The sequence below is a fragment of the Tamandua tetradactyla genome, chromosome 22 (genome assembly GCF_023851605.1).
Source record: "Tamandua tetradactyla isolate mTamTet1 chromosome 22, mTamTet1.pri, whole genome shotgun sequence".
Classification (NCBI taxonomy): Eukaryota; Metazoa; Chordata; class Mammalia; order Pilosa; family Myrmecophagidae; genus Tamandua; species Tamandua tetradactyla.
Genome location: NC_135348.1, coordinates 25,844,130 through 25,870,949, shown reverse-complemented (window position 1 = coordinate 25,870,949; position 26,820 = coordinate 25,844,130). Strand labels below are relative to the sequence as shown.

Genomic DNA, 26,820 nt, shown 5'->3' with positions numbered 1-26,820 from the left:
TTACAGTTTCAAACATACAGTATTGAATAGGGATTATTTTACCTTTATGAAATGGGATTTTGATTAAAACATGGCTTTTATACGATACATATGTCCTTGCAAACCAGCACAGTTGAAGTTCTTAAAGTGCTGAAGGAAAACAACTGCTAGCCAAGAATTTTATACTCAGTGAGACTATTTTTTCAAAAACAAGTGAGAGATTAAGACATTCTCAGATAAACAAAAGCTGAGGAAGATAAACACCAGTAGATCTGCTCTACAAATAACGCTAGAGGAAATGCTTATCAAACTACCTTCATACCTGGTAAAATGACTGCTATTAAAAAAATAAAGGAAAGTAGCAAGTATTAGAGATGATGTGGAGAAATAAGAACCATCATTAATTGCTGATAATAATATAAAATGATGCAGGCTCTGTAGAAGACATTTTGGTGACTCCTCTGAAAGCTAAGTGTGAAACTGCCATATGACCCAGAAATTCCACAAGTAGGAATATAGTCAAAAGAACTGAAAGCAGGGACTCAACAGATATCTGCACAACAATGTTCATAGTGGCATTATTCACAATTGCCAAAGACGGAAGCAACCCAAATGTCCATCAACCAATGAATGGATAGATAAAATGTGGTATATAGCAAAGATGGCTCATAATTTGTATTCTTCCATTTTAGTATTCCCAGTAGAAATATATTGTTTCTTACCAGGGGTTTCAGTAATAGACACTTGGCTAGAGGAAACAAAATTTGAAAGTTATTAACTTATTGCTGATGTAACAAGTTTCCACAAAATTAATGGCTTAAGACAACAAAGATTTAATATCTTAAAGTTCTGGAGGATTAAATCTGATGTATGTCTCACTGGACTAAAATCAAGCTATTAGCAAGGCTGAGTTCCTTCTGGAGGCTCTAGGAGAAGAAAAACTGTTTTTCCACCTTCTGTAAAATTCCTGAGTTCCTTGGCTCATGGCCCCTTCTTACATTTCCAAAGCCAGCATCATACCATCTTCAAATATCCCTCTGACTCCCTCATACACTTAAAAGAACTCTTAGGATTGCCTTGGGTCCAAGTGGATAGTCCAAGACAATCTCTTTCTCTTAAGGTCAGTTTAATTAGCAACCCTAATTATATTTGAAAACTTAATTCCTTCTTGCCATGTAATATATCTTATCCATGGCTTTTTTCATCAGGTACACTAAGTAAATAGATATGGAGACCTTTAGGGAGCCATTATTCTACATGCCACAAGAACTTTTAGAAAAATAATTATATTTTGTCAAAAGAGAAAATTAACATCTGAGAATAAAGGAACAGCCTGACAGAGAAAATGTAATGTTTATTTGAAATTCAGATTCCTAGATGTTTGTAGCACATATCTACTACCTTACATAAATGATTCAGAAATGCCCCAAAGTGCTCTCTGATAATTTTGGAACCCCCTTGCATGTTCCTGACCTGCATCATCTTTTATCCACTTTTTCTCCAGTTTCTAATTCATGATTTCTTACCTAATTTACAACACAGATATTGTCCTTTGGAGTTGCCCTGTCTAAATTCCATCTCTGGCCTGCTCCTTCGTACTTATCTTGGTTTCCCAATCCTTAATTTGGATCATCTTTGGGGGTATTTCTTATTTATACTGGTTCCTCAAGAAATAACACCCTTTCTAGAATAGGACCTAGTTGTTTTCATGACAAGTGGATTTGAAAAAAAATGGAGGAAATCCTAGAGTAGCTAAGCACAGTATATGAGAAGGAACTGGGGGGAAGATGAGGCAGGAAAGACAGTTTAAGATATGATTATGGAGGACATTGGAAGAAGGAGTCAAAAGTAAATATTTTGGATTTAAGGGTTTGCATTTTTTATTTTAAGTATAAAGCTGGAGATTTTAGAGAAGAAAGAAAAACAAAAATCATAATTTTAATTTTTTTCTTTTTTTGAAGTTTCATTGAAATATCATTTACATACCATAAAATTCAGTGCTTTTTAATAAATTTACAGATTTGTGCATCTATCACCCCAATGTTTCATAACATTTCCATCATCCTGAAAAGATCACTCATGTCCAATTGCTGTCATTCTCTCACTACCATTATCAACCTAGGCAACCATTCATCTACTTTTTTCTTTTTACATTTGTCTTTTCTGGACATTTAATATGAATGAAATCATATGCAACATATTCTGTTTCTGGATTCTTTCACTTTTCCACAGCTAATATTTAATAAAGGCTTACTATGTTTTGAGAATACAGATGATAGTTTACTCATATTAATTCATTTATTCCTCACAACAGCTTTGTGAAGTAGGTACTACAATTCATCCTCACTATCATGGATCCTGTATTTGCAAATTTGCCTACTCGATAAAATGTAATTGAAACCCCCAAATCAATACTTCTGGTACTTTCAGCTTCATTCACATTTATGCACAGAGTGGCAAAAATTTGAGTTGCTTGACACTCACCCTCCCAGCTGAAGTTGAACAAGCTGATATTCTGCCTCCTTGATTCAGCTCTCATATTGTAAACAATTGTCCTTTTCGTGGTATGTTTAGTGCCACATTTTTGCGTTCTTGTGCTGTTTGTCAGTGATTTAGCTATTTAAAATGGCCCCCAAGAGGAATGAAGTACTATATAGCGATGTTAAGCACAAGAAGACTGAGATGTGCCTTACAGAGAAAATGTGTGTTAGATAAGCTGAATTCAGGCAAGATAAATCATGCTGTAGGCTGTGAGTCCAATGTTAATGATCCAACATCCCATATTAAATAAGGTATTTTTAAACAGATGTACACATGAAACAAGGTTGTGCATTGATCAGTTGATGAAAATGTTGGGACCAGAGGCTCACAGGAAACTTGCCTTGTATTGCCTGTAGGAGAAATGCTTTGGTATAGGCAAATTCAGTATTCATGGCAACTTTATGGAATATAACTATGAATAATGAGACTCAACTGTCCTATTGTACCTATTTTATGGATGAGATGACTGGAGCTAAATGATTTATACAAGATCATAATACAACACAGCTCCATCTCCTTAGTGATTGAACCACAGTTTAAATCTAAGCTCTTCTACTACCTTACTGTCCTTCATTGCCTCTTGGTGTCATGATCCAATGTGTTTTAGAAAAATGATATGAAAAATGGATTGCAGATATGAAGGACTGATTGTGCAGAGAAGGATTGAAAGTCTATTTTAATTTTAAAAGAAAGAAATTTGGTATGGATTAGGTTATAGGCAATAGGAATGGACAGTAAAGTCAGATAAGCAGGCATCTAGAGTGTGGATTTATAGTAAGATAGATTTGAATTAGAAATCCAGTTCTTACATGGCATCTGATTGACCATCATCAAATAATGTAACCTCTCTATCTTCACTTCCTTCATCTCAAAATTGGAGATAATGCCTGCTTGATTTAAATGTTGTGAAATGAATGTACATAATATATTTAGTGCATTCCCCGAGGTGATCTTTTTTGTCTGCTATTGCCACTTACATCTAGAGTAAGTATTTGAAGGTAGAAGGAAGGGAAGAAACAAATATGATCTTCAGATTTGATTAAACAACTGATAATATACTGTTAACAAGGTAGGAAATGCAGTTTGAAGATTCGGATTAATGGGGTAGAGATGATAAGTCTGTTATAGGCCATACTGAAGATTTACTACTAAAAAGATCATCTTGACAAATAAAATTCTGGATGAAGACTTGAGAACAAAGTTAGAGTTTTGAAACCAAGCAATTGATTAAAAAATGTTGCATAGACTTGCAGCAAGAGTTGTAGCAAAGTCAAGTCATCCATTATATTTTGGTCTTCTGATGAATTTCTGTATCCAGTAACTAATCTTCTGAGGTGGGAAATGGCCATAGTCTGAAGCTTCCTGAAGAAGGGCACTGATGAGTTTGCTCAACCAGGATTCGGAATTACTGGGGATAGGAAAAGAGGAAGGTGGGAAGGAAGGGAGGATGGAAGAAAGGAAGAGAGGGCAGAAGAGAAGGAAAGGAGGGAGAGAGGGAGGGAAAAGATCTTTGAAAATTCATGAGAATAGTCAAAATAGTAACCCAAGTAACTTTGTCTCTTGGTCCAAAGCCTACTAAATAATAGCAATGTGGACCTGGGATCATATGATGTCAAAATTTTAATCTTATAAACCAATAGCAAAATAAGGTCCATTTAAGCAAGTGCCTTTTAGAGAGGCAATTAGGCTTCATTTAAAATATCCTTAGTGCAAGTATTAGACAGATTTTTAATTTATTTTTTCTTGAACATAATATAACAAAACCTCCCCCAGTTACACATTTGCTGTGTGATTTCTGTGACTATAAATTGCCTGGGTTGAATTACTACAAAAGATACATTAAAATAATGGACTTAAGGAATAATTTAGAACTAGTGAAAGAATCTAGGTCAATAAAAAAGAAACTGGAACTCATTATTAAACAAAATCCCTACTGTTTTTCAGAATGTGTGGATATTAGGGACAACAGGCAAGAAAGCACTTAGTGTTGCTATGATCACTTGGTGATTGTTGGAAGTCATTAAACAAGAGAGCAGAAAGAACTTTATCAGGTATGGCAAGGAAAGGGGCTTTCTAAAAAGGGTCCATGCAAACAAAAAGAAATTCAAAAGAATTTATTGTCAATTTATTTCTCATTATCCATCAAAAGTCAGATAAGTAAGGAAACAAAATTGTGTATGGAATTATCATTGACCTACAATATAATCGTTTTGGGGAATAAGATATCTTAAGGTAGAATAAAATTAATTTGTGACTGTTTAGAATACTATCTTTATCATATAAAACAAAGGAATAACAAGACTTTTACATTAATTCACTTCTCCCCAGAATTTTACATCACCAAATATTAAAAAAAAGTTTATATTTCAATATTCATTGGATACTCCCCAAAATACTTTTTTAAAGCTTCATAATATAAAAATTAGAATATGAAAATCTCTTTTTTCAAGACATTGGTTACCCAAGATATACTGGCCTACTATCAACAATTTGTAGGACCTAAGAAAATTTTAGTAAATACAGAAAGTGTAAAAATATTCTCTAAGAAATGAAGAGAATTTTCAGCCAGTTCATTCAGATGTAAATAAGTCACTGGGTATAAGGTGTTATAGACTGATTAATGTTCCCACAAAGACATGCTCAAGTCCTAACCCTCAGTGCTGTGGTACGAATTCACTTATAAATAATATCTTTGAAACTGTTTTTAGATAAGGTAAAGAAAACTGAATCGTATACTTCAATTCTTTATGAACAGTGTCTTTAGGAGCTGGGGAAATTTGGATATAGTTGTAGGAAAGAAGGACACAAGTGGCCACGAGACAGAGAATGAGTTACGGAATGCTGGCAAGCGTCACCAGAACCCTCCATGACTTCAGAGAAAGTATGACTCTGGTCATACCGTGATTCTGAACTGTCCAAACCATGAGATAAAAACATTACTATTGTCAAGCCAAATAGTCTTTGTGATAAGCAACCCTGGCAAACATAAGGTTTATGAGAAAATGCTAAAGTAGCACTTTTTTTAAAATTTTGTTTTTACAAACATCAAGATACTTGATTTTGAGTGAGTGTTTTCAAATTTAGGAGTGCTCACAATTTATTTTGTTAAGTGTGGTCCAAGAATATTCTATTTCTGCACGGAGTGTTCTTGTAATATTGTCAGAGTCTGCATAACATTGCCTTTTGGCTTCCATCTCAATGCAAATTATTCTATCCACTTAATGTTTGGAGGTACATAATAAAGACAAAGACAGTGATATTTGAAAGGATAAAGACATTTGTCTTGATCTCTGACATACTTTAATTTTCGTAAGTTACTTCTCAAAAATAGAAGCTAGTAAAATGAGCATTAGCATGCAAAATCAGGACAAATCTGAACATATAAAATTTCTTGTACTCATTGAGCATGGAACCTCATATTCTTTCCTTTCTAATAATAGCTTTAAGCAAGTAAATTCTATGCCACACCTATTTCATCTTTGAAATGAATAGAATTATTCTCAGAGACTTTCTAATTCTAAATGTCTAAAACAATGGATTATTTGTATACCTAAAATGTGTGACTTCATTTTACTATAATGAAAATTAAGTTTGTTTTCAAATTTTGGCTTCTTTTTTATAGATCAATAAGGCAGGAAGACTAGATTACCAAAAGCTCATTAATACAATTCTTTTTTAAAAAGAAATTTGAAACCCCAGAGCAAACTTATTTAGAAGATTTGTATTTGTTCAAGTAGCTATATAAAAATATTTTAAAGGCAAACATGATACGTTTACACATAAAACAAGTTTGTGTTTATGGGGGTGTTGATTATTTAAAATCTAATTTTTGATCAGGTACCAAGATAAAATAAAGTGACATTCCAAAGTGAGGTAACACATCACCATAAACAGATTTATGAAGAAAAATATTTTGAAGAACCAACTGTGTAATTCAGTATTTTTCAATCAAATCAAGGTCAGGAAAAGGGATCTGTGTTTAGGAAGGAAGAGGAATTTGTAATGTGCTAGTCTCTGGGGACTTTCAGGGGTTCCCATCCCTCCAGGTTTCTCTTTAACTTCAAATCTAACGATGAGGTTGAGGAGAGCTTCTGCAGAGCATTCTGGAATATGTAGAAGGATTGGGAATGACTTCAGCTGGGAAATCCTGAGGGTCAAGGACAGTAGGTAAAACCTCTTTGTCCCTTTGTTCTTTCTTTGTCCTTGCCAGGGCAAAGGACACAAACACATTTCCTATGGAGTGGACATGAGCCAAATAGGACAGAGAAAGAGAGCGAGAAAAAAAGAACACAAGAAGGCACTGGGTTAGAACCACTTTAAGTTCTTCTGTTCAAGAGGATTTCCTGGAAGACAGAAAGGATTCCAGGACTACTACACCTGAGTGACTATCAACGAGGCAGGGGCTGGAGAATCGAAAGCACCCAATCAAAACAAAATGGTTGCTTTGGAGGGTCCTTCAGGGAACTTCTAAGGAACTCACTAAAGTACATCAAAGAGCGAATGTCAGTTTTAAACATCTGCCAGACCCAGAGAGCTTGAAGCCAGCTTATTTGGATACCGGTCCGATTAAGGCTTTTCCTTATTTGTCCCTATGACGTTGAATATCAGAAACTGAGAAGTCATGGAAATTGGGAGAAGGGCAAGGTGAAAAAGCCAAGCTTAACCTCTTTTCTATCACAGGTTTTCAAAGAGTATGCCTTGAGCTTGGGAAGGTGAGAAGAATTTGACTTTAAATCAGTGTCTAGGACTGGACAATCTGCTTATTAGAATGAACTGTAGCTGTGATGTAAAATGACTGCAGACTGTCTATTATGTAATATGAGCAGACAAGCTTTGGCATCTGTTGCAGTTTTCATCTAAGGACAGAGATATATAAACGTGCTGAAGGAATTTTAAAGGGATGGTTGGAGATGAAAATGAAGGTGTGTTTAGATCCCATCCCACAGCTTCTGCATTCAACATACAGATTTTATTATTTAGTTTTTTAGCTTATTTAGAATTTTTTTTAACAACAATGGCAACAAAACCCTGAATTTATTCCATTCTTCATTATTACTGTCACTTCTCTCAAATGTGAAAATGATAGTCATTAAACTTCCATTTAAAAATGACATTTACATTTTCACATTTAAAAATTTTTTTCTTGGAGTTCTTTTTCTCTGACAACATTTTATTGCCAAGACAAATTTCAATTTATTTCCTCAAATATTAGCATGAGATACAAAAACAGCAGTAATAGCAAATTCTAACTTTCATTCATCGGGACAAAAAAGAAAAGAGAAAAAATGTCTGTGTACTGTTCACCATTTTTTACTTCATATCAAGTTAATTATATATTCTTCTGTTTTTTTATTTCATTATTCTTACAGTTTTGCTATATTTCTCTTATTTTTAAACCCGGAATTTTTTAGGTGTCCATGGCATTTCCTTATTTGAACTATTTATTCCAAACTGTATGTAGTTTCTTCATTTTATCCATTATGATAATAATAGCAATATAACATTTATTGAGTGCTATTGTATACAGGCTATTATATAAACATTAACTCATTTAGTGTTCAGAATGTCTGACTGAGATAGATATAATAAAGACTGTCTGACACTGGTTAGGACAGAGAGAGAAGTAGCTTGCCTGACATAGCAAGTAGGAATTTCAGGATTTAACTCCACATTTAACTCCAAAGCCAATCCACTTTCTATGATAAGACAGTAAGTTTACCTCCATCACAATTGCTGCTGCCAAAGTCTTAGACATAACTTCCTTTTAAGTAGCAATGGACAGACTAATGAAATATTTGAGCTTTGCATTTAACTGAAAATATGTGTGTGTGTGTATATATCATTCATTGAGCTTTGATTATTAATAAAAAAAACTGCAGTGTTTCTTTTAGAACAGAAAGTGGCATAACTATTTATATACCCACAGATTCTTACAATGTGAGGTTTAAATGAAAATACTTGGTTAATGAAGAAACTTAGGCTCACTTCATATATTTTTAAGGCCTCATACATAACCTATTCTACCATTATACTCTTATTTAAGGCCTATGCTTAAATTCAACACAATATCCATTCCTCCTAGCCAATGGGAACAGAGAATGAGAAATTAGAACTTTAACTGGGACATCATTTGGGACTCCCATTAAAATAAAAGACATGGAAATGCTTACATATGGTATAATTTCTACTAAACCCAGTTATTTTTACCTCCAACATAAGTCATGAGAATGTCAATACTTAGGACATTTTCAAAATTATCATGGTCTTTCATTTCCTTTTTTTTTTTAACTATCCCTTTATGAAAGACTGCCTTCCCAACTTTTAAATTCAAATGCTAACTTATGTAAGATAATTAAAATGTTCCCAAAGAGAAAGCCAGCTTGGTAGGTAAATCATGCTATTTTGCTTTTAAAATTCCAGAACAACATGCTTTGGAAATACCAGGTACAACATATTTATTCACTGAAGGGAAAGGGCATTTTCTGTCAAAAAAAGCTACAGTTCCCGGTTCCTACATGAATTCAGTTTCTTATCCTAAACTTTATCTGTGTGACTTAACATTTTGCCTTCTTAGCATATTTTGGAATGAACAGTAAAATATGATTTTTTCTAAAATGCTTTCATGAAAATGATTAAATCTAATTGGAAAGGAAAGGCACTGATCTATACTGTTGGGAAAAAAAAGGCTAAGGTTTCTTTTGTATGATCATATTATCTTAGCAGTTTAAATTGAGAGAACATTTGTCAAAAAGCCAACATTCAGCATGCTGAAATGTTTCTTATTGGGCATGGCAACGGTGGCTTAGTGGCAGAATTCTCACCTGTCATGCCGGAGACCCCGGTTCAATTCCTGGTGCCTGCCGATGCCAAAAAAAAAAACCCAAAACAACAAAAAAAAGCCCCACATTTCTTATTAACTCTGCCTAATCGTATTTACTACTTTAATAGAAATAAAAATAGGTATGCTTACATCAAGCCAGGAAAAATGAGACTTTGTTCTACATTGAAGGTCTTTCTAAGGCATTATTGTCTTAAACCTTTTCATATCACTGAAAATTAGGTCCATATGAAGTAGTCATTATCATAATAAAAATTTGAATGAAAATGAATGAAATAAAGTTGCGTAACTACTTGACATTTTTTATTTGATTAGTTGGTTCATCAAATTAATTGGAGATATAAAATTGACTTTAAAATTTTACTTTAACATACCTGGAACTTTTTCTTTAACAGTAAATTATGGTATTAAAGGAAAGATATGGTAAGTAGACAACTTATCCTTTAGAATATAGTTTGATTAGACAACAAAAACTTTGTGAACTAGAAATCAGTCAGTGATGAATAAATCCAGAGAGATTACCACATGGAAGACAATTCCCATTTCTAGATGGCTATTATTAAAAGCAAGCTGCAAGGATATATTTTAGCAAATAAATTATCTCATGCACTACATAGCAACTCCAGTGTGGGTGCTAAAGCTGAAAGCAGAATTGTCTTTAGTTTGAGCCCTAGAGCTGCCTAAAAAAAAAGAAATCGATGAATTGGAAGGTAAATTGAGGAAACTGGGCTAGAAATAGAGATGAAGGAACCAAAAACATCGTGGAGTGATTAGCTGAGCATAAGTACAATAAAGAAATCTTGGAGTCATTACAAGTTAAATCTCAGATATGCATAAGCAGTCTGATAATTTTAAAAGCAAGCAAAGCGCTAGACTGGATGTAGTGAAGTAAAGTCCATAGGAAGTTTTCCAGAATAATACAGAACAAGACCAACAAATAATGTAGAAGAAAGTATAGGATTGCATAATTGTCATTTTGGATAACTGATCCAAAGTCATCATTTTGGAACCCCTAAGGATATTACTGAACCCCTAATAACATTACAGTAAGGATTATGGCTGTTATGGTTTGCTAAAGCTGCCAGAATGCAATATACCAGAAATGGAATGATTTATTTAGAGAGAATTTATTAGGTTGCAAGTTTACATTCTAAGGTCATAAAATGTCCTAACTAAGGCATCCAAAGAAAGATACCTTGACTCAGGAAAGGGCTGTTGACATTTGGGGTTTTCTGTCAGCAGGGAAGGAACAGGGCTAGTTTTGTCTTCTAGCTTCTTCAAATGGCTTCCCAGGGGCATTTTCTTTCTGCATCTCCAAAGATCTCTGACTCTATGGGCTCTGAAGCTTTTTTCAATATGTTTCCCTCCAACAGACTCTGGTAAATCACCCACCTTGAATGGTTTCCATTTCCATGGAAACTACCTAATCAAAAGGGCCCACCCACAATTGGGTGGGTCACATCTTCATGGAAACAATTTAATCAAAAAGATCTCGCCCAGCAATTTTGAATCAGGATTAAAGAACATGGCTTTTCTGGTGTACACAGTAGTTTCAAACCAGCACAACCGCCTGAAACACTTAGGTTAATGGTTGATGGGTATTTGCAAATACTGCCTCTTTTTGAGTATCTTCTGACTGCAAAGGGGGAAAAATTACTCTACGGTGGAACAACCAGTTTATCTGCAGTTAGTTCAGTGTTTAATCTTTACAACATCAATGGCTGGTTAACCAGAAAATACTTTTCCTGATATGATGCAATGCAGTATCCAACATCACTTATCATGTATGTTCACAAAAAAGTAGGTTCAATTCTGGTTTATAGGAATAGCAGAAGATAGAGGAACAGACTAGATAACGAGAGAGTTTAAAAATCTCTCATTATTAAAGTTTGGGCAACTCACTGTGAAACTCTGGGTGAAGTGCCTTCACCTTTGCATCTGGGGAATGTAGACGGTGATGTTTTGAAGATAGTCAATACAACAGAATTATTTAAGTTGAAGTTGAAAGTTTCTTCACCATTCATCTTAACTCATCTCCTTCATTTTAGAGATAAAAAGGGAAAAGGAACATTCAAAGGCTACATAAGCTGGGAAGACCCAGTCTGTGTTTTGCACCTGATCTTTTGATTCTTAAGACCTAGTGCTCTTTGCAAGGCATTATGTCATTCTCCAGGGCATGATGTACCTCACCAAGTAGAATTTCCCTGTGACAAGAGGTATTCAGGAACAGTCTAGAGGATAATCTTAAAGGATGCTTGTGGCTATCCTAGGTGAATTTCTTTGAGGTCTTCCCTTGGCGCACAGACTCCTTTGAGAAATTCACAGCTGGAACTAGCAAGTTGTAGCTAAGCAATTTAGGAATCCCACCCCCACTGGTACAATCATCTTTGAGGATGTAATTATTGCACAGGCAGTAATTACCCAAAAAGACTGACAACTGTGGGCAATTTCATAAAGTAGCAAACTTTTTTTTAGCTCCCCAGGAAAGAATAATGAAAACATTATTGTTTATTTTTCATTACCTCCAAATAGCATTCTGCTGGTCAAATTCAATTGTGGAACCACTTTAGTTTTACTTCTTTTATGAAGTAAAATAAATATCACATACGAAACATTAGCAACCAATCTACAATACAGCAGCTTCATGGCCTGCTTAAGTAAAAGAGATTTTTTGTGAACTATAAATTGCAATACAGAGATAAGTAGTTATTCCATTTACTCTTACAATGGCATTCATAACTGTTTTGTACTTAAGTATGCTGGGTAGTTCTGATTTCCAAATGTGATTAAAACATTGGCCAGAATCAACACATTCCTCATTAAACTAACGAAAATCAGGAGCAAACGTGCTCTGCTTGGGGATACAAAAAAATTGTCTTAAAAATTAGGTCCTGAGCTTCCTCATGAGGTTATTATAGCCTTTTAAAGAAAACTGTTGTCATACATGGCCTTTTAAGCCCCGCTGGTAAATCAATAGCTAACAATTTTATTCTCTATCTTTCACTCCAAGTGAATTAAAGATCTGTCCTAAGGAAAGGACTCTCAGGGAGGTGGTTCTTCTACCCACAGAGCAAAAGAGTGTGATATTGATCTGTGTATTAAGAGAAGGAGTAGGACTTACACACCTTAAATATTAAGGTTTACATTTCATTTTCTATGCCCTGAGAAAAAAGGAACAAAACAGAATAAATGAAGCCATAGGTAACAACAACCAAGCCCTTGCTTTCTGTTAACTTTAGCCTCTCCTTTTTTGTTTGTTAATATAATCATATCACAGCTTTGATAGGTGAAATGTTAATGAAAAATTAGAGTAGTTTTAGACAGGTAGGGTTTGGGGTAAAAAGTCAAGAATGTGGATATTCTCCAGTTTGGGCTTGAATAGATTTTCTGTTTTCTTTTTACAAACCCAAGCCACTAAAACATTCTACACTCAGAATAAAGAACAGTATTGAAATGTTCAGCCTTTTGAACTGTCAGTAATATTCTACTGTGTATTTAAAATGAAAATATTAATTTTATGTTGATTTGCAAAATCCTTATGATAATAAAAATGGATAATTCCTATTTAATGAGTCTCTATATGCCAGACATATGTTTCATGTAATTCCATGATGCAAATACAGCAAATAGAGGTATTAATGTAAATATGATTATCCCCACTTAACAGATAAGAGAACTGAGACTTTGCTTCAGTAAGATCTTAAAATTCACACAGCAAGTAAATGGAAAAATTACAATTTAACTTCAAGTTCATATGATTCCAAAATCTATTTTCTTTTCTCTGTACCACAGTCTTATTCTCTAAGAAGTGAAATAAGATATAGAGAACAAATGCATTTGATTTTTACTCTATGTAACTGTTAAGAAGTATTAATATTGTTACTGAGAATATTAAAAATTCTTAGAGATATAATTAAGATGTTAGAGCATTTTAAAAATAAAACTAGAAAAAATTTACTGAACAGATTATATGGAATTTTGAATAAACAAAAAATTCTCCTCCAAATCATTGACATTCATTTATGCTATAAAAATATTTTCCCATTATGATAATGTTAGTTTAAATCTATCTGGTGCTCTAATCAGGAGTACATACTCCAGGAAAGGTTGGCTGGCATTTAATCCAAAAGGCAATTTTAGGAACTGAATCATGTTTCCCACATAACATGTTCACATCTTACCACTTCCCTGTAGCTGTGAATCATTCATAAATAAGACGAATTATCATCATGATTAGTTAAGGTGTAGCCAAACTGTGTCAAGGTGGGCCCTAACCTCTATGAATAGAGGCCTTACAAAGTAAGGAAATTCAAACACAGTCGGTCCAAAGAAGTCTAAGCTAGAAAAAGCCAGAAGTCAGTGAAAACCAGAAGAGCAGACACAGGGAGAAAGAGATCACCACAACGCAGAGAGTGCCCGAAGGCTCCAGCCTTTGGAGAAAGCAAGCCTGCCCCTATTTAGATGTTGGACTTCCAACCTCCAAAACTGTGAGACAATAAATCCATGTTGCTTAAGCCAACCCATTGTGTGGTATTGGTCATAGCAGGACAGACAAACTAACACAAGCATATTCCAGATTTGGCTATGAAAAGTTTCAGCTGTCATTGTCTATTCAACCCCAAAGGATTTTTTGTTGTTGTTTTAAATTTGTGTAGCAAATGTTAAAGATAATCTTTCTTTGGTCATATTAAAGGGGTTGAAAATGTGTGGGTGGGCTGAAACATGGCAGAGACTGTTGTATGAGCAGGGCTAAGAATCTAGACAGAGTTTTTCATCCCTAATGTTTAGGGTCGAGTGCATGGGCCTCTTTCCAAATGCCTTAGGTTTAGCCAATGACCCTCTCAGAGTTTTGGTCCCATAATTCAGATTAACATAGCTAGCAGAAATATTGTCACATTTGTCTTGAACTAAGACTTTCTTTTAAGGTTTTATTAGAGCACTTAAAAGACTGTTCCAGCATACAGTACCTGCTTTTTTACTAAATGCATGATGGAATTCAGTCTGAGAGGTGCTTTCATTTTACCTGGAGGGAGGGGGAGTGGTGTGGAGAGGCAGGTATATTTTTTCACTTATCTCTACAATTGGAGATCCCTAATATTTATCAAAAAGAATCTAACAGTTATATGTGGTCAAACTGGCTTAGAACAAACCAAAACAAATATTATTAATCTGCATACATTGTTCAAGCATCAACTCTACCATTACCTTGTGACAATTGTTTCTTCACTGTTACCGTCTTTCTACCACCTAAACAGATTGCTAGAGGCAGGGAAGTATGTGCACGTGTAGGTTTTGTTTTTTTTTTTGTATGCTGTATGACGGGGGTCACATTTCATTCTTTTCCCATGGAAGTATCCCGTTATTGCAGCACCATTTGTTTAATTTTTGTTTGTTTGTTTTGGGAAGTGCATGCACCAGGAATCGAATCAGGGTTTTCCACATGCTAGGCGAGAATTTTCTACCACTGAACCACCCTTGCACTACCATGGGTGGATCATTTTTGACACATTTGGACTTTCACTGGGTCACTGGAGAGATTGGCAGGCTACCAGGCTGCCTGAAGACACTTCCATGTGCATAACTAATTGAGCCAGGCTTCAAAAACATTGTCTTCTTAGACCAAGGGTCTGATCTAGATATATACACCAAAATAAATATACTAAAACTCAGGAGCTACCACTTCCAAGTATCCAACATAGGTGACCAGTATCTTAAAAGAGTTCACAGATATATCGTCTCAGCAAACCTTCGAACATGGCTCTTATGTTTTCCAAGAGAATGTCTGAGTAGTAAGTCCAGAAAAATATTCTCCCCATTCCCTCCCTCATGGTGATGGAGAAAGGACAAAAAGCACTGTGACCTCTTGTGACTGGAAAGAGCTTGGCCTCTGAGGCAGAGATTCTGGGCACCATGGAAATGTATAATGTGAGCAGTTTTATCATCATTAGGCTTCAAGCAGATCAAACCTAACCTTAAAGGAAATAGTATGTACACCAATTTTTTTCAGATGTGATGCTTATCTAAGATTTCCAGTCTGACTGATGCTTAAGGAAAAAACTAACCCAGGAGACATTTCTTTATTATAAGTAATACAAATTGTCTTTATTATTATTTTCAAATCTCTAAAATCAAATGCCTACTCTCCTAAAGGTAGATATTTCTTTAGTTGTGCAATGGTCAGGAAAGCACATTGTTCTTTCAAGTTAAGCCGTTTGTAATATTGAATTCCATGTTGAAGAAGAAATATATTTTAGTCCCTGCTTTAGAACTAACATAATCTCCTCTTATTAAATGTTGATCAAGAAATATTAGCTGATTCTCCCCATATAAAAATTACTTTTCTGGGTAGTAAGAAGGATGACATGTATTCCTTCTCATCTCTATGTAGCTCATTATTTTGCATACACTTGATATCTGTCAGCCAAGTCTTCAGAGACCTCATGTATAAAATATATTTCCAACTTTATTTGACGTGTAACCAACAAGCTGAGTCTGTGAGTTTACCTGATTGTTTTCTCACTGACATTTCTGAGATGCTATTCTGCACCTTACAAATTTGAAGATGGTAGTTTCTTTGTCAATGTCCAAGCAAATACAATGTTAAAAGCAAGTATCAGGAAAGTGAGGCAAGATAGCAGCATAGTGAGGAGGTGTGGAATTTAGTTTCTCCTCCAGGGAAGTTAGTAAGTAGCAAGGAACTATTTACTGTTGTAAATAATTCAACTGTTGGGGGACATCAGTGATGGGATACACATCATACACCAGTCTGAGATGAGAGGCACAGCTGAGATCCTACACAGTTTCCCAAGCTGTAGATGCTGTTGCCCACTCCTCACAAGCATGTCAGTTTGGTTCCCTGAGAAGTGAAGAGACAGACCCTACTAGGAGCAAGGACAGTAGCTCAACCAAGCTCCAATTGCAGAATTAATTAACAAATTCAGACTGAAAACAGGCCCTAAGCACAGATAAACCTGAATTAAGCACTAAAACCACTGGGAGATTTTGCCCCAGCAGAGAGGGGGCAGGGCTGAAAAGACAAAAAAAAAAAAAAAAAGAAAACAGAGACTTTTTGAGTTGGATAGCACAACATACTGGAAAAGGTCTGGGACCGGAGAACAGGGACACATAAATGCTGGGGACATGTAGAATGATGTACTGACTCTAGCACTTGATTGCAAACCCAGGGAGCTGGGGTTCAGCTGTGAAAATGCTTTTTATCTCTCTCTCTCTCCTTTCACTTCTTAACAGCTCATTAGATAAACATGCAAGCATTCTCAGGCTGAAGTGCTATCCCAGACAATGGCAGAATTAAGGCATACTTGAGAGGCAAAGTAACTAATCAGGTAAATGGGGATAGTTCCCTAAAGGGGGTATCTTTCCCAAGAAAAGGGGAGAAGGGCCCAGCTCAAGAGGTTGCCCTTCTTCAGGGACTTTAGGCTCCAGAGGCTGGAAAACAGAAGCAACCTAATCCTGCCTACTACCTCAGCCTCTGTCTCAGCATCACTGGCAGGGAGAAACAGCTGAGAATTAAAGGTACTGCATCAGGTTACATAGGTGGGAAGCTGTGGGTGAACAAGCACCATATGCTGGGCAGGATAGGAAAAGTACAGAATCCTTTTTCAAAGGGAAGTCTGACAAGCTTCTGGGACTCATCTTCAGGGAAACAATACTGCTTACACCCTCCTCCTGTCTGATCTGGGAAAAGCTGACTGGGGTCAATGTATCTGAAGACCCTCCTCAAAAATAGGCTCAGGTTAGGCAGGACAAGAACCAGAAAAACAAGATCTCAAAAATTCTTATCAAACAGAACCTAGGCTAGAGATCTAGAAAAGAACAAAGCCAACCAACAGGGAAACCCCAGGTAAAAGAGGAAAATGACCTACACATAATAAACTAATTAAGGAAATCAAGTGCCTAGACTTGAGCAAAAAATAATGAGTCATCTAGGAAAACCAAAGATATGGCCCAAAGGAACAAACCAACATTTCAAATGAGATACAGGAGTTGAAACAACTAATTTAGGATGTTCAAACAGACATGCAAAATCACGTGAAAAATCAGATCGATAAGTTGAGGGGTGATAGGGCAAAAGAGATGAAAGATATAAAGAAGACATTGGGCAACATAAAAAAGAACTCAAAAGTTTGAAGAAACAAAGGTCAGAACTTCTGGAAATGAAAGACACAATAGAAGAGATTTAAAAAAATGGAGACTTACAACAGCAGATTTGAAGAGGCAGAAGAAAAGATTGAAACTAGAGGACAGGACATCTGAAATCCAATATTCAAAAGAGATAGGGTAAAGAATGGAAAAATATGAGCAGAGTCCCCAAGCATTAAATAACAACATGAAGTGTACAAATATATGTGCTATGGGTGTCCCAGAAGAAGGAAAGAAGGAAAAGGGGACAGAAAGACCAATGGAGAAATAATCACTGAAAATTTGCCATCTCTTATGAAGTATAAATTTACAGATCCAAGAAGCACAGCATACCCCAAACAGAATAGATCCAAATAAAAATCCTCCAAGACACTTACTAAGCAGAATGTCAAATGTCAAAGACAAAGCAGAATTCTGAAAACAGTAAGAGAAACGCAATCCATCACATACAAGGGATGGAGCAATTATCAAGAAGATGTAATAATCATAAATATTTATGTATGAGCCAGAGTGCCCCAAAATACATGAGGCAAGCACTAACAACACTGAAAGAAGAAGTACACATTTGTATAATAATTGTTGCAGACTTAAATTCACCACTCTCTGATGCTCCGATAAATCCCAGAGTGATTTGAACAGTGAATAAAAAAGTATTTGCAAAGTTCCCTCCAGGGAATGGTGTGAAAGGGGGAAAATTCAACTTCCCCAAGTTGAATTCTTGATATTCTCACAAGCTGTGCAGACAATCAAAGCTATAGGCTAAGCCCCCAATCTTAGGGTTTGTTCATATGAAACTTAACCCCACAAAGGATAGGTCAAGCCTACTTAAAATTAGGCCTAAGATTCACCCCCAACAGAACCTCTTTGGTTGCTCAGATGTGGCCTCTGTCTCCAGCCAACACAACAAGCAAACTCATCACCCTCCCCTGTCTACATGGAGGTGTCGACTTTCCAGGCAACGTGGGAAAGAAATCCTGGAATAAGCTGAGACTCAGCATCAAGGGATTGAGAAAGCCTTCTTGACCAAAAGGGGGAAAAGTGAAATGAGACAAAATAAAGTGTCAATGGCTGAGAGATTCCAAACAGAGTCAAGAGGTTATCTTGGAGGTTATTCTTATGCATTAAATAGATATCACCTCTTTAGTCAAGATGTAGTGGAGAGGCTGGAGGGAACTGCCTGAAAATGTGGAGCTGTGTTCCAGTAGCCATGTTTATTGAAGATGATTGTATAATGATATAGCTTTCACAATGTAACTGTGTGATTGTGAAAACTTTGTCTGATGCTCCTTTTATCTGTCTTATCAACAGATGAGTAAAACATACGGAATAAAGGTGAATAATAGGGGGAACAAATGTTAAAATAAATTTAGAGTGAAATGCTGGTGATCGGTGAGGGTGAGGGGTGAGGGGTATGGTATGTATGAATTTTTTTTCTGTTTTCTTTTTATTTCTTTCTCTGAATAGATGCAAATGTTCCAAGAAATGGTCATGATGATGAATATGCAACTATGTGATGATATTGTGAATTACTGATTATATATGTAGAATGGAATGATCAAAAACTACGAATGTTTGCGTTTGTTTGGTGTTTTTTGGTATTAAAAAATAATTTAAAAATTAATAAAAAAATAAATTCACCACTCTCATCAATGGATAGAACATACATAGAGAGGATCAATAAGGAAACAGATTTGAATAATATGATAAAATAACTATATTTAATAGACATTTATAAAACATTACACCCCACAGCAGCAGAATGCATATTTTTCTCACGTGCTCATGAATCATTCTCAAGGATAGACCATATGTTGGGTCTCAGTAAATTTAAAAGGATTGAAGGTATGCAAAACACTGTCTCAGATCATAATCAAATGAAGCTGCAAATCAATAACAGTCAAAGAACCAGAAAATTCACAGAAATATGGAGACTAAACAACACACTCTTAAACAACCAGTGGGTCAAAGAAGAAATTATAAGAGAAATCAGTAAATATCTCAACAAAATGAAAATGAAAGCACAACATATCAATGCATATGGAATGCAGCAAAAGTGTGCTGAGAGGGAAATTTATTGCCTTAAATGCCTATATTAAAAAACAAGAAAGAGGGTGGTGCGATGGTGGCTCAGCAGGCAGAATTCTCGCCTCCTATGCTGGAGATGCAGGTTTGATTCTTGGTGACTGCCCATGTAAAAAAAAAAAAACACCAAGAAAGAGCAAACATCAAGAAATTAACTGTTCACTTGGAAGAACAGGAGAAAGAACAGCAAATCAACCCGAAAGCAAACAGAAGGAAAGAAATAACAAAAGGTAGAGCAGAAATAAATGAGACTGAGACTATGAAAACAATAAAGAAAAATCAACAAAACCAGAAATTGGTTAATTGAGAAAAAGCAGTAAAATTGATGTGCCCTTAGCTAGGCTGACAAAAAAAGAGGGAGGATGCAAATAGATAAAATCAGAAAAGGGAGAGAGGGATAATCACTGATCAGATAATCACTGATCCCACAGAAATAAAGGAGGTAATGACAGGGTACTGTGAGCAAATATATGCTAATAAAATAGAAAAAGTAGATGAAATTGACAGTTTCCTAGAAAAACATGAACAACTAACACGGACTCAAAACAAAATAGATGACCTCAACAAACTAATCACAGTAAAGAGATTGAATTGGCCATCAAGAAGCTCCCATAAAAGAAAAGTCCAAGACCAGATGACTTCACATATAAATTCTATAAGCATTCAAGAAAGAATTACTACCAATCCTGCTCAAGCTCATCAAAACAACTGAAGAGAAAGGAAGGCTACCTAACTCATTCTATTAAACCAACATCACCTTAATACCAAAGCCAGACAAACATACTACAAGAAAAGGAAATTACAGATTATCTCTTTAATGAATATAGATACAAAAATTTTCATCAAAATACTTGCAAATAAAATCCAGCAGCACACTAAAATAATTATACACCATAACCAAGTAGAATTTATTCCAGGTGTGTAAGGCAGGGTCAACACAAGAAAATCAAATAATGAAAAACATCATGTCAATAAATCAAAGCAGACAAAACATGTGATCCTCTCAATTGATGCAGAAAAGTCATTTGGCAAAATTCAATATCCTTTCTTGATGGAAACACTTCGAAGGGTCTAAATGAGTCAAAGGACATACTGTGTTCATAGACTGGAGACTAAATATAGTTAAGATGTCAATTCTACCCAAATTGATTCACAGATTCAATGCAATACCAATTAAAATCCCAACAACTTACTTTGGATAAATAAAAAAACAATAACCAAATTTATTTGGAAGGGTAGAGTGCCCCCAAATAGCTAAAAATATCCTGCAAAAAAAATGGATTTGGAGGTCTTGCACTACCTGACCCTAAAGCATATTATAAAGTCACAGTGGTCAAAATAGCATGGTACTAGTGTAATGCTATTACCATGTACTAGATTGACCAAAAGGAGTTGAACAGAGTGTTCAGAAATAGACTCGCTCATATTTGAACAATTGAACTTTGATAAGGCAATCAAGCTAACCCAACTGGGACAGAGAAGCCTCTTCAATAAATGGTGTTTGGGAACTGGATATCCATGTCCAAAAGAATGAAAGATGACCCCTATCTCACACTGTATACAAATTTAACTCACAATTGATCAAAGACCTAAATGTTAGTGCTAAGCCCATAAAATATTTAGGAGAAACTGTAGGGAGATATCTTAATAGATCTTTGATAGGAAGTGGTTTTCTAGACCTCATACCCACAACACAGCAATGAAAAATAAAATAGATAAATGGGATTCCTCAAAATTAAACACTTTTGTGCATCAAAGTACATTATCAGGAAAATAAAAAGGCAGCCTTCACAATCAGGGACCACATATTTGGAAACCACACATCAGATAAAGGTTTATTATCTAGAATATATAAAGAGATTTTACAACTCAAAACCAAAAAAACATACAATCCAATTAAAAAAATGGGCAAAGGACATGAACAGTCACTTTTCAGAAAAAGGAAAACAAATGGCTAAAAGGCATAGGAAAAGATGCTGAAGTTCACTGACTACTATGGAAATGCAACTCAAAGCCACAATGAGAGTTCACAAAATTGACCAAAAGAAGGAAGAGAGAAATGAGGCAAAATAAAGTTTCAGTGGCTGAGAGATTTCAAACAAAGTTGAAAGGGTATCCTGGAGGTTATTCCTATGCATTACATAGATATCCCTTTGTAGCTTTTAGTGATTGGAGTGGCTAGAGGGAAGTACCGAGACTGTTGAACTGTATTCCAGTAGCCTTGATTGTTGAAGATGGTTGTACAACTATATAGCTTTTGCAATGTGACCGTGTGATTGTGAAAACCTTGTGTCTGATACTTCCTTTATCCAGGGTATGGACAGATGAGTAAAAAAATAAGGACAATAAATAAATAAATAAATAATAGGTGGGATAAGGGGTTAAAAATGGAGGTATATTGCAATATTAATGGTCAATGAGAGGGAGGACTAAAGGGTATGGGATGTATAGATTCTTTCTTTTTTCCATTAATTTCTTTTTCTGAAATGATGTAAATGTTCTAAAAATGATCATGGTAATGAATGAATAACTATGTGATTAAAAAAGAAGAAGAAAATAACAATTCATGAGGATCATAAGAGTTAAAAAAAGTTCATGATTAAATAAATACAAATAGATTGTTTTCATTTTTTAAATCAGCTTTTTTTTCTGAAATGTAAATCCTAGCATAAACTAGCATATAAATGGGCAGATTTTTAAAATATGTCAAATTGGGGCATACCCAAAGACAGCTCATGATCACTATATTCTTCTCTGTAAAATAAGTATCTGATGTGGGATGTTTGTAGTCTGCTATCTGAAATGAAGTTTTTGGTTGTCTTTGGTGATGAAAAAGTCTGAATAATGAGAATATTTCAAAAGATTTCTTCAATAATCAGACAATTCTAGGACTGAATGATGTGGGATGTTTTTAGTGAGAATTGTCTGCTTAGTGTATTGTAAGAGACTTCATCTTGTTTACTTTTGTTAGCTTAAGAAACTCCATTTGTTACTAATCAATAGAACATTCAAACTCATAGTAAATCACTGAAGAGAGACCACCTGACCCCAGAAGGCCTTAGAAAGTAAGATAAAATAGATATTAACCAGGAATAATGAGTTCACATGATCTCTGCATAACTCCTCAGGGGAACTGGCCCCTTTCCCATGGCATCCTTGGAATGCATTATTTATTCACTTCTTGGGAGAACTGGCCCTTTTCCCAAGTACTAAAGTAAAATACCTGGCATTTTAAAATCATATTGTTCTAGTTTGCTAGCTGTCAGAATATGATATACCAAAAATGGAATGACTTTTAAAAAGGGAAATTTAATAAGTTGCAAGTTAACATTTTTTAGGCCATGTAAATGTCCCAATTAAAGCAAGTCTATAGAAATGTCCAATCTAAGGCATCCAGGAAAAGATATCTAGATTCAAGAAGGCTGATGAAGTTCAGGGTTTCTCTCTCATCTGGAAAGACATGTGGTGAGCACACATCATCTGCTAGCTTCCTCTCCGGCTCCCCAGGAGGCATTTTACTTCTCCAAAAGTTGCTGGCCCATGGACTCTCTGCTTCCTGGTTCTGCGGTGTTGTCTTCTCTCTCAGAATCTCCTCATTCTCCTGTCATTCTCAAAAGGAACTCTCTACTTCTTGGTTCTGGAGCAGTGTGCAATGGGTTGAGAAGTAGTAATGTAAAGTTACCTTCAGGCTACCGTTTGCCTGTGTCTGTGACTACTTTTGTAGGCATCTCCTGTTTTACAAAATAAAAATAATAACTACTACTTCCTTCTTCATAGTAAGGATCAAAACACTTACCCTGCCCAATCAGAAAGATAAAAGATGATTGATCAGAGCTCATTCTCTTCAAGACGGTACTTTCACTTTCTTAATGGTCTCAGTTATCAGCATAATAAATCTGCAATATAAAGATATAAATAATAGCTGATTATCTGAGCTGTGGTTTGATAAAAATTAGTGTAAAAGGGGTGGTTTAGAGAAGGGAGAAGAATGCTAGCATTGTGGAAAATACAATGGAAGTTCTGTATACAATAGGATTTTTTTTTTTTATTTAAGATGGTAGGCACTTAAAGACATTTTAATTACCTTGTAGAGCTAAGATAAGAAAATGCACTTTTATTGATTTCGTAAGAAGATTGAAAAATTAAAAAACAACTTTTTCTCACTCAAAGTGATATAGATATCATCTATCAAAAATGTCATGCAAAAAAAGAATTAGCCTTTCAACAAATAGAATTTTTATCCATAAGTAACATCCATGATCCAAGGTCTCCAGCTCTTTGAAAGTAATATATTGTTGTAAAGAAATTTATATATTTTTTCTGCGTGTTTTGGGTAGAAAGCACCATTTAAGTAAGGGGGAAATTAACCAAAAGAGACAGTACATTTTCTGACTTTGGAATCCTAGTAAGCAAATAGGGGAATTTAATCCATTTCAATTTGTACTACTTTTTTCTTCTGGTTTATGTCTTCTCTAACATGTTTATTTTTTAGTTATACTCTGAACAAAGAGCAGTTAAGGCAAGAAGGATTCTAAGGGACCATTAACATCTTCAGGAAACAATACTCGAATCATTTTAGGCAGATGATCATTCAAGACTTAAAAAAAAAAAAAAAAAGACCTAAAAGAAAATATTCTGTAAACTCCTTGTGATAGATGGAGTCATGTGCCCCTGTGGGTGTGAACCGCTGTAAATAGGACTTCTTGAAGATGTTAAGGTCTGGCCCAACCGAGTGAGATGGTTCTTAAGCCATATTACCTGAGGCCTTACAAAGAGCACTAATGCAAGAGGAGACCCGAATGAGGAGAAAACAACACCACATGAAGAGATGCAGTCATACAAGCTAAAGACCCCCCCGGGCTGCAGTAAGCCAGCACCACAATGCTGCAGACTTGGGACAAGTCTTGCTGAGATATCAAATTTTTTAAAAAACTCCTATTTTTAAACCAAAACCAGTTTTTGGTATTTCTGATAGCAACTCTGACAAACTAGGACATTCTTATATGGAAAATTATCTCACCATGGCAGACAATGGAAGTATTTATAAGGAAAAAAAAAATAGAAGCAATTTACCTTTTGTTCTCTTCTCCCTAATAATGATGAAGGCTACCCTGGTAAAGAAGAAGTATATTTTGGTCCCTGTTTTAGCATTAGCACAGCCTATTAGAATTAAAGGTCAATTCAACTCAAAAAGCCATCATTGAAAACCTATAATGTACTAAAAATTGCATTAAAGTTCACTTTGAACCTTCTAGTTGATTAAGATCATTTTACGTAAGTAAGTGGTCTGCCCCTGCTCATCGCCCTGCCTATGGGTTTTTTGAAAGTGGAAATCATCCTGCTATAGCAGCAAGTACCTTTTAGCTTTTTCTGTGATTTACTTTATCACCAGCAAATATGCTCTTCTAGTGCAGCATCTGTGAGCAAAGTCAATTGCACATTCTAGGAAGTTTCTTTACATCTTTCTTGAAAATTTGTTACACATCTTAATATCTTGAAAAGGTTTTTCCGTAGTCTTTTTGTAGGGCTCTGGTTCCAAGATATTAAGAGTCAGGTAACATGTTCACTTGCTTATATTTGTTTAAGTGTTTTCCACCCTTGTCCAGAATATTTTCAGTGTCTAGTCTAAGCTAATCTGAAGATTTTAAACTGTTAGACATGCACCATATGTGTAATTTGAATTAATTTATACAGAAATGCTTTTTAAAGTACTCTCAGTTATAAATCTTGAATGTTCACATTCTTCAAATGGAGAAAAATCAATGCTAAAAAAGATATTAGTGTAGGCACAATGTAAAGGCAGAGAAAAAATACACAATCTATGTCTGTGTATTTTAAACAAACAGAGTTTAAAAATAGTTTCCAGTGTCATCCCTCAGGTCTAGAGCCAAATTGTTTAATAGCAGTTTTCTTCCTTAGATGAATGTTATTAGAACTAATAATTTCAAGAAATGTCTGAAAATAAAAATGTTCCTCAGAAACCATATTGTTATTAGGATTTGAAAAGCATATTTAGGTATTTAAAATGCTAGCTAGCTTTCTCTAAGGTATTTGTATCTGCCCTCTTGCCTCAATCACTCTTTAAAGTAGCAAAGTTCAAAAATATGTTTGGACATTACTAAAGAGAGAAATAGTTCAAATTAAAATTTTATACGCAATCGAGCAGGCCATGGTGGCTCAGCAGGCAGAGTTTTCACCTGCCATGCCAGAGACCCAGGTTCTATTCCCGGTGCCTGCCCATGCAAAAAAAAAAAAAAAAATTTCATACACAATCTCTTAGCCTTTAATATACTCAAATTATTTAAATAAATCATGTATTTGGAAAACAATGTGTTATTCAGAATCATAAGCTCACCATATAAATAATAAAGGTGATGATTTGCAAAATGACTCTTCAGTTTAAAGTACAAAAAAAATTTCAAGATTTTAAAAGTAAATGGATAAGTTTAGGTGGACACTGAACTCCTACACCTCACTAAACAAAAGTTCTATTGGATAGATAATAAATAAAGTATCTATTTCAATTAATTAAAATTTTTAAAACAATAGTGCCAAGGGCAATTTTAAAAAGAGAGGTGATAAAGGTTCTAGAAAAATCAATTTAATTATCCATCATTACAACTAGTTTTAAACCAGTAAATCTTACATAATTATTTTTGGGGGGAGATTTTAGGGAATTAATCTACAGTATCTCCTTTTTCTGTCCAAATTCTGAACAAAGTAAGAGGTAGACAAGGAGTAAGGCTGTCAGATACAAAAATATGAACATTTAATTTTTTTGAGATAGTTTTTGACTTATGGAAGGGTTTTACAGATAGCATAGAGTCTGTAATACCTTCTATCTAACTTTGCTTAATCTTAGCATCTTACACAAACATGGTATAATTGATGCAGTATTATTTCATCTACAGAATTATTTGAATTTCCCCAGCTTTTCACTAAGGTTTTTGTTTTTTTCAGTATCAGGGTCCAATGCAGGATCTTATGTTGAAAATGTAGTTGCTGGGTCTCATTTGTGTCCTCCAATCTGTGACAGTTCCTCAGCCTTTGTTAGTCATGACATTGGCAATTATGAAAAGTATTGGTATTTTGTGAATTTCCTTCGATTTGATTTTGGCTGATTTTTTTTTTTTTCATTTTAGAGTGATATGATGGATTCGAGGGAACAACGCCAGAGAAGGAAGGTCCTGTCTCATTTCATTATAACTCAGGACACATGA

General features: G+C 35.1%; 1 pseudogene; it reads left to right on the top strand.

The window, feature by feature from the left end:
* LOC143666002 (60 kDa heat shock protein, mitochondrial pseudogene) overlaps window positions 1-26,820 on the top strand; it is a 108,402-nt pseudogene extending 81,582 nt beyond the window's left edge.